Below are 9,490 nucleotides of genomic sequence, written 5' to 3'. Positions count from 1 at the left end.
TCTTCTGAAACTTTGAGGCCTGTTTTCTCAAAAATCTTGTTTCCAGAGTGTTGACATTCAAACAGCCATATCATCTTGATTTTTCGTTTCTGACATCATAAGAAAACTCAGCATCCACACTTTCAGAGTGTCAATAAGTTTTGTCATGGTCATTTACAATTGTGTGAATGATCACACATTTTTCAAAATGTTCTGCAAATTTGCAATCTGTTAAAAACATTTCCACATTGTCATAATGAGGTATTTGTTTTTCAAATTTTGAGAAAATTTGTAAGAAGGCTGTAACACTGCAAAATGTGAAAGAAAGTGAAGCATTGTGAATACTTTCAGGGTGCACTGTGTGGTGGCTGCCTTTTTTCACTGTGAAGTTGTTCTACTGAAAGCTTTAAACAGCAAATCTACTGACATAACTAAATGTATCCTGTTAAATATCAGAGTCATTTTCTCCATTGCTAAGAAGCTGAATATGATCTACTTTTAGCAAGAGAGTGTGCAAGTCTCCCAGAGTACTTTGTTCAGTGGGAAGTCTCATCCATATTGATTTTTCTATTCACAGGTATGAGGAGGAATAATTGCCCCCAGAGCTGAGTACTCAGATGTTTTCATTGATTGCTGCAGTCGTGCTCATATTCAGCCTCAAATCTCTGCCATTGATTTCACTTTCTGTCTCTACCATGACTACACACACACATTAATTTTTGTGTATCAAACTATAATTTTATTTAAATTTTTCTCCCCATTTAAAAGTTTCTACATCTTTAAAGAAGCTGAAACTTGACATCGTGCCTCCTTAAGTTCAACGTGCGAGTGAATGGATTTAAAGCCAAAAGAAGCTTTACACGTTGACCCTTAATTAGAGGTACAGTATTCTAGGCCTCTGTAAAATGTAAACGTTTTTACATTTTATCCAAATGCAAAGAAGAGCTAATTTCTCAATCAATATTATGCCTCCTTATATTTGATATGAGTGGATTTACATGTCACCCCCTGAGGTCAGAGAGACAGGAAGCTTAGACGACAGTTCTTCCCTTGAATGACCAAAACAGCATGGAAGGTGTAAAGTAACAGGACTTTCCCTGACCGGGAATCGAACCCGGGCCGCGGCGGTGAGAGCGCCGAATCCTGACCACTAGACCATCAGGGACCTGCCAGTTGACAGAGCAAGAAGGCGCTCCAGCAATGTTTTTCGATCCTCTGCTTGACTTGAAACATGACATCGTGCCTCTTTAAGCTGGACATGCATATGAGTGGATATAAAGCCAAAAGACGTTTTACACTTTGACCCTTAAGTAGAGGTAGAGTCATGGCAGGCTGTCCTCTAACCTCCTGAGGGATTACCTTTCACTCAAACTTCAAGTGAAGCTACTTTTGTCGTCCATGTCCCATGCACACCGCTTCCTTTCAGGTGAATAGAAAAGGGCTGATAGTGAGGCCCATTCTGTTTTAACACTATGATATGTGGCAACCTGGGGTGGATTTTCTTTATTTTGAAACCCAAATGTAAGATGTTAAAGTTTAAGATAAGGGAAACCGACAACGCCACCTGGAATAACTCCAGGAAAATAGAATGATAATAAGGACACAGGTACGTTCTACTGGGAATGAGACAAGATTCAGACAGTTCTACAAAAAATTTATTAAACTTTAATGGGTTGTTTAAATTCACAATAACCTGAAATTGAATAGTTAAAACAGTGAATGTCTTTTTAATAAAGTTGATTATAAAATGTTTAAATGTCAAAGGAAACTGAGGCTTACCAGTGGGGGGAGAGTAGTGAGGAAAGGGGCAACATCCAGTGAAGAAAAGGGATCACCCTGGACACTACAGAGACACGGCAAACACACACACACAAAAAAAGGGGGGTTCCACAAAACACACGAGACAAGACACCGCCACCAGGGGTCACCACCGCCACCACAGAAGCCTCAGTCCCTAAAAGAAAGACAAAAAAATGAAACAATACGAGTAAAACAGTGATACAATAGCACTACAAGATTGCTTTTTTTATCCCGTTTGTGGTGCCATCAATACTCCCGGCAGCGGGGGAAAGTTCATACAAATCTTTTAAAACAATTCAACGTAGGCAAAACAGCAGCGAGTGTACATCCAAATAGAATAGTTGTCAGGGACTCAGCAGGAGGCTGTAAATTACCACACGGCCAGATAAACAGATCCACAAGGTCACCTATGGAGCGCAGCTTCCCGGCAGCAAACAACCGAACAAATTGGTCCAGGAGTTGGAGGCACAGCAAGGGAGGCCAGCACCGCTCAGCAAACTAAGCAAAATGAGTTGACGTCATGACGCAAGTAGTCATGTGGCAGGTAGAGACCTGCTTATATGCAGCAGCTGAAATTGATCTTAAAGTGGCAGCGTACCATTTATGCTGCTACAATCTACCCCCCCAACTTGCGTCGACGCCCCGACGACGACCCCAAAAACACTAGCACCAAGGTCTAAACAGTGCAGAAACAGCATTACAGTGTGGATCAGGAGAGTGTGCAGCCCCATGCACTAATCCCATTGGTCTTGGGAGATGGTGGACATTGGAGTGCTGACCTGCTGTTGAGCGTGTAGTTCTTCTCATTACCCTTGGAAGGCCCTGATCTTTACTCGAGCTGGCAACACTAGGAGCTTGAGATGCAGATGTTGAAGGAGCTTCATGAGGATATACCTCGGCAGACAAAGGAACCGTGTTGTTTCTGACCAGATGTGGGTTGGCTGGCGGAGAAGGCGGTGACTGGTGGACATTTACCCTCAAAAACAAATCAGGATCAGTTCCATCCTCAGAGGATGAATCAGTTAACAGTGGTTCCCCAATAGGGGATGCTGGGATGTCACTGCAAACAACTGGCTTCAGTAGAGACCGGTGGACCCTTTTAGTTTTGTTCAACTCATCTGCAGGAGCCACAGTGTAAACTGCTCCAGTATCACCCAGTACTTTTAGGACCTTATACACCTTGGAGTGCCACAGATCCTGAATCTTGTGTCTTCCTTGTTGACTGGTGTCTCGAAGTAGGACAAGTTGGCCTTCGTGCAGAGGAGAATCTTGAACATGCTGGTCATTATTTCTCTTTCTCCTATCTGCAGCAATCTTCAGCTTCTCCCTGGCTTCCTCAAAAGCCAGTTGCAAGCGCGTCTGGTGCTCTGCAACCCACTTGTCAACACCGCCAGCACTTGGTTCTGATACATGGCCAAGCAAAAAGTCTAAAGGAAGCCTAGGTTGTTGGCCAAACATCAGGAAGAAGGGACTTTCTCCAGTGCTTTGATGTGGTGTGGTGTTATAACAAAAGATAACTTGTGGCAAATAAGAGGTCCAGGCTCTTTTACTGGTGGTGGGGAGGGTACGCAACAGGTTATGAAGCGTACGATTAAACCTTTCACATTGTCCATTTCCAGCAGGGTGGTACGGTGTGGTCCTGGACTTCTTGATGCCATAGAATTGACAGAGCTGCTGGATGAGGGAACTTTCAAAATTACGCCCCTGGTCTGAGTGAACACGGGCTGGTACACCAAACTTTGAAAACCACTCTGTCACCAGGACATGAGCCACAGTAGAGGCACGTTGATCTCTGGTTGGTATGGCCAGGGTGTACTTGCTAAAAACATCAGTTAAGACGAGCACATTCTCCCGCCCATCTTGAGAAGGCTCCAGGATTGTGAAGTCCATGGCAAGGATCTCATTGGGTCGTGACGCTAGCAGATGGCCCATATAGGTCCGTGCAAGAGGTCGAGTATCTTTTGCCACTTGGCATCGCTCACATGACCTGCACCAATCAACGACATCAGAGGACATTTTTGGCCAGTAACATCTCGTTCTCAGTAATGAGAGAGTCCTGTCCACACCTTGATGGCCATGGTCCTGGTGAGCCTGAGTCAGGACCTCCTCCTTCAAGGCTGTGGGCAGCAACAGCTGTAGCATCTCCTCAGCACCATCGGGACGAAAGGTCTTGCGGTGGAGGACACCATCCTTCTCCACCAGGCGATCCCACTGCCTCAGGAATGCCAACAGAGGTGCAGGTAAATTCTTTCGCTCTGTGCGGTCGGGTTGTTTCTTGCGAGCCCAAAAGGTCCAAAGTTCCTGCAAAACTGGGTCAGCATGTTGTAATACTTGCATATCCTTTGTAGTGCGTTCAGGGAGGACTGTGATGGCAGCTTGCGTAACTTCCCGTCTCTCCATCATCAACTGCAGAGATTCAGGCAGACTACTCCCTGGAACAAGAGCACCAACCTGTTCTCTAGTAGATGGATGTTTTCTGGAAAGAGCATCTGCGTTCCTGTTTGTACGCCCTGAGCGATACTGGATCTTGAAATCAAAGGAGGCAAGTTGTGCAGCCCATCGATGTTCAGTGGCACCCAGCTTGGCAGTACCAAGATAACTGAGGGGATTGTTATCAGTAAATACAAGACATTTATGGCCCAACAAGTACTCTCTGAATTTTTCAGTCATGGCCCATTTAAGGGCTAAAAATTCAAGTTTCATGGAGCTGTAGTTATCCATATTACGTTCAGTTGGCCTTAATCCTCGGCTGGCGTAGGCAATGGGACGCACCACCCCGTCCTGTTGTTGGGAGAGGACAGCCCCCAGACCACCATGGCTCGCATCAACCTCTAGGATAAAAGGCAGAGAAAAGTCAGCGTAGGCTAGCACAGGTGAAGTAGTTAGCCTCCTTTTCAATTCCTCAAAGCTCTGTTGGTGTTCTGCAGTCCAGCCCTCAGCGATGTCCTGTCTTAGCCGCTTCTTTGTTTTTGAACTGCTTAAACGTCCCACTAGTTGGTGAAGGGGCGCAGCCAGCTTGGCAAAGCCTGCAACAAACCGCCGATAGTAACTGGCGAACCCAAGGAAGGACCTCAGCTCTGTGGATGTGGTGGGGCGCTGCCAGTTAACCACTGCCTCAATCTTAGATGGATCAGTTGCAACACCTTTGCTAGAAATGACATGGCCTAAGTATTTAACTTCTCGTTGAAGAAAGGAGCACTTTGTCAGCTTTGCCTTGAGACCCTCTTTCTTCAGGCGTCCAAGCACCATCCCCAGGCGCTCCAAATGCTGTTCCACCGTGGAGGAAAACACAACTATGTCATCAAGATACAGCAGCAATGATTGATTCTGCTTATCAGAGAAAATGCGTTGCATAAGCCTCTGAAATGTACTGGGCGCATTACAAAGGCCAAATGGCATCCTATTCCACTCAAATAGACCAAATGGAGTACAGAACGCAGTTTTATGACGATCTGCTTCTGCAACAGGTACCTGGTTGTAACCACTTGCCAAGTCCAAGGTAGAGAACCAGCAAGCACCTGTAAGTGCATCCAAAGACTCTTCAATGCGTGGTAATGGAAAGGCATCTTTGCGGGTTTTGCTATTAAGCTGCCGATAGTCCACACACATCCTCAGGCTCCCATCCTTCTTTTTAACTAGCACAATGGGAGATGCATAGGGGCTGCAGCTCTCTCTGATCACATTAGTACTAAGTAACTGATTGATGTGATCCTTTACTGCTTCATAGTCTGACGGTGGTATACGCCGGTATCGCTGGTTTACAGGGGTCTCATCAATAAGGGGTATGTCATGACTAATTATGTTTGTACACCCCAAATCACTGTCATTTTCTGCAAAAACTGATGAATAATCCCTAAGAAGGGTCCTCACCTGCCCCTGGTGTGTGCAGGGCAGTTGGGAGAAGTCAATGGCCTCAATTTGGTCCTGCACAGTTGGGAGTACAATCTGAGAGGACACCTTAGCTGTATATGAGGGCTCTTCTTTAACACCGGCAGGCAGACTAACAACATTAACATGATGCAGAGTACCTACAACAGTACGTGGGTAAAGCAAGATATCTGTAGAGCCTACATTAACAATTGGTATGTAGGCTGTGCCCCGCACCACACGGATTAGGGCAGGGGAAGCAAGCAAACCTCCTGGCAGACCTGCCTCAGGAGGCTCAAATAGTACAGCCTGTGACAGCTGATCAGAGCATGTAGCAGCCACAAGCTTCATAACCCCACCTGGGACCCTGCATGCTGCACGACCCCGCACCTTTACCTTCCCCACATAGTCTAATGGGCCCTGCAAGCTTGCCTGATGGCACTTTTGCAATGCAGGCCAGATTTCATGAGGAGCCTGGGGGACATTGTCCTGACTGAACAACCCTGCGCCATGCTGCACAAAAAGCTCATGATAGCATTTTTGGATTACATTCATGCCTAAAACACCTGGCGTGGGAGCCACTGTGCCGGGAGGATCTTTTACAATTAAAACCCCGCAGTTTGGGATGTCTTTGCCGCAAAGCTCAACACTAAGCTCTATGTAGCCAAGGTACGGGATATTTAACCCATTTGCTGCCTTAAGCTGCAACCAGTGACAAGGGCGTAAACCATCAGGGCCACCAGACTTGAAATGATCCTTAAAGAAACTTTCTGTAAGGGTCGACACCATAGAACCAGTGTCAATTAGGCAGGGCACCTGAACACCTCCCAAACACACATCTAAATGAGGACACGATGCAACAAGCTTTGGCGTTTCCATACCATTATATGGTGCTGTGACTGAGCCAATAGTGGCCCCACCCGAACTGCGGCTCAACAATTCAGTGGGAACTAGTTTTCCGAGACCGCAGAATTATGAGGCAGGGAACTCGAGGGCTGCTGAGGGCCTCGAGTGTGAAAACGGGAAGGGACACGTACACCATCACATTCCCTAGCATAATGACCTGGCTGTTGGCACCGTCTACAGACTATAGGGACATTACGAGAGGGATGACTCTGTTGGTGAGTTTGACTAAGAGAGGCAATGCTCTGAGTGAGTTGATTTAATTGCTCTTGTTGTCGTGCCAACATATCATGCAGTGACCTCAATTCTGACCCCTGATCCCTTGGACTAATCTGAGAAGTGCCATGGACAGCATATTGAAATCCAAGTGATGGAACTGAAAGACTCCGAGCCCTACTACCGCCTGATGATCCCTCCCGTTCCCACCTAATAGCTTCAGCCCTGACATCAAGTAGTGTAGCTGCAGGTTTCTCCCGTACAAACTGTTTCAATGCACGCCGCAGTGGACCATCTAAAACATGCTCCACAAACTGATCCCTCAACAATACAGCAGCATTAACCATGCTAGTGGGTGCACAAGCTTTAACCTTCTCCATTAATCCCATTAGTGCAAGGGAAAATTCTTGAAGGGTTTCACCCTCCTGCTGCTTTCTAGAAAAGAAAGCCTCTTGCAATGAGACATAGGAATCAGTACAACCATATACCTCTTTTAGCACTCTAATAATGCAAGCTGGATCAGTCCGTTCAGCACTAGGACGGTGTCTAAGTTCCTCTCGTGCCTCACCCTCCAGATGATCATACAAGTAAAAAGCCTGATCAACAGGTGATAAGTGACGTGCCCTCATACAGGCCTCAGCCTCCTCCAACCACTCATTTAACCCTATTCCTGATCTTCCCCGGAACATCGGACATTTCCGGTCACGAGGCACAAACACCAACCTCTCTGACACAGGGGGACCCAAGGCAGGCAAAGCACTCTGAGATGTGCTTGAAGTAGAAGGGGCAGTAGAAGTACCTGGGGCCGAGCGTGACTGTTCCTGTCGTAATCGCTCGTTGTCTGCTTTCAATTGGGCAATCAAGTCCCGCATTTCTTGGATCTCCTCCTCCTCCATGACCTGGATCCTTTGTGATTAGATAGGCTCGCTGCTGTTTTGCCTGTACACACAACACAATTCTCTTCCAACGCAAAAAAAAAAAATACAACGCCACTACACAAACAGGAAAAAAAACAACAAAACAACAAAAAAAAAAGAGAAACAGCTGAAGAATCAAGTCTCACTTTACACAGCAGATCCTGCCGACAACGCCAATTTGTGGCAACCTGGGGTGGATTTTCTTTATTTTGAAACCCAAATGTAAGATGTTAAAGTTTAAGATAAGGGAAACCGACAACGCCACCTGGAATAACTCCAGGAAAATAGAATGATAATAAGGACACAGGTACGTTCTACTGGGAATGAGACAAGATTCAGACAGTTCTACAAAAAATTTATTAAACTTTAATGGGTTGTTTAAATTCACAATAACCTGAAATTGAATAGTTAAAACAGTGAATGTCTTTTTAATAAAGTTGATTATAAAATGTTTAAATGTCAAAGGAAACTGAGGCTTACCAGTGGGGGGAGAGTAGTGAGGAAAGGGGCAACATCCAGTGAAGAAAAGGGATCACCCTGGACACTACAGAGACACGGCAAACACACACACAAAAAAAAAGGGGGGTTCCACAAAACACACGAGACAAGACACCGCCACCAGGGGTCACCACCGCCACCACAGAAGCCTCAGTCCCTAAAAGAAAGACAAAAAAATGAAACAATACGAGTAAAACAGTGATACAATAGCACTACAAGATTGCTTTTTTTATCCCGTTTGTGGTGCCATCAATACTCCCGGCAGCGGGGGAAAGTTCATACAAATCTTTTAAAACAATTCAACGTAGGCAAAACAGCAGCGAGTGTACATCCAAATAGAATAGTTGTCAGGGACTCAGCAGGAGGCTGTAAATTACCACACGGCCAGATAAACAGATCCACAAGGTCACCTATGGAGCGCAGCTTCCCGGCAGCAAACAACCGAACAAATTGGTCCAGGAGTTGGAGGCACAGCAAGGGAGGCCAGCACCGCTCAGCAAACTAAGCAAAATGAGTTGACGTCATGACGCAAGTAGTCATGTGGCAGGTAGAGACCTGCTTATATGCAGCAGCTGAAATTGATCTTAAAGTGGCAGCGTACCATTTATGCTGCTACAGATAGTTTGAGCACCATCAGCGAAAACAGCAGCTCCATTCAGGAGTTCTAATATCTGTGTGAAGGAAAAATGAGTGTGACCATTTTAAAAGCTTTCTGTGATATTTATAAGTTGCAGGCATCATGGCCAGCAGGTCTGATTCGGTCAGCAAATGTTCTGATTACAAAGGCCGTTGCAGGTGCTAACCACTGTGGATTATCTTTGATGCAGCACCAATTTCTACTTTAACTGCAGCATGATGAAGTTGTTGTTTTCTTTGGAAGTCTGAGATAGGTGAACCCTATTCTTTGAACAGCCTTTATTTTCACAAGTCTCACAGGTAATAAGAGATAAAATATGTTGTGCTTTTACATTAAGGATCACAAGTGAGTCGGTGGCCTTGGAATGGAATATTATTAAACCTGACTTCTTATTGGGTTTGGTATGTCTGTTTGCATGAGAAGCTGATGGAGCAGTGAGGCACACACACTGTGCACAGTGGCCTCTGGTTGGTGTGTGCTCTCAGGTTTGCATGCATTCACACTAAGTAAATCACATGACAGAGCAAACACAAATGGAGTGTTTGTATTAAAAAAAAATTAACTCAGGAAAAAACTCTAAAATAAGCTCAACAGAACAGGATAAACATGAGGTAGATGCTTCTGTCTGCAATTTAGATAAGTAGGAAAGTTTTGACGGTTGGATGATATTTTA

General features: G+C 45.4%; 1 non-coding gene across 1 annotated transcript; it reads right to left on the bottom strand.

Annotated features, from left to right (window-relative positions):
• Window positions 1-1,072: 1,072 nt before the first annotated feature.
• Window positions 1,073-1,144, bottom strand: trnae-cuc (transfer RNA glutamic acid (anticodon CUC)). The gene has a single exon. It is a non-coding gene; the product is annotated as a tRNA-Glu (tRNA).
• Window positions 1,145-9,490: the final 8,346 nt, after the last annotated feature.

The sequence above is a fragment of the Xiphophorus hellerii genome, chromosome 23, assembly GCF_003331165.1.
Source record: "Xiphophorus hellerii strain 12219 chromosome 23, Xiphophorus_hellerii-4.1, whole genome shotgun sequence".
Taxonomy (NCBI): domain Eukaryota; kingdom Metazoa; phylum Chordata; class Actinopteri; order Cyprinodontiformes; family Poeciliidae; genus Xiphophorus; species Xiphophorus hellerii.
The sequence above is the reverse complement of the archived record's forward strand: the minus strand, read 5'-3'. Positions and strand labels throughout refer to the sequence as shown.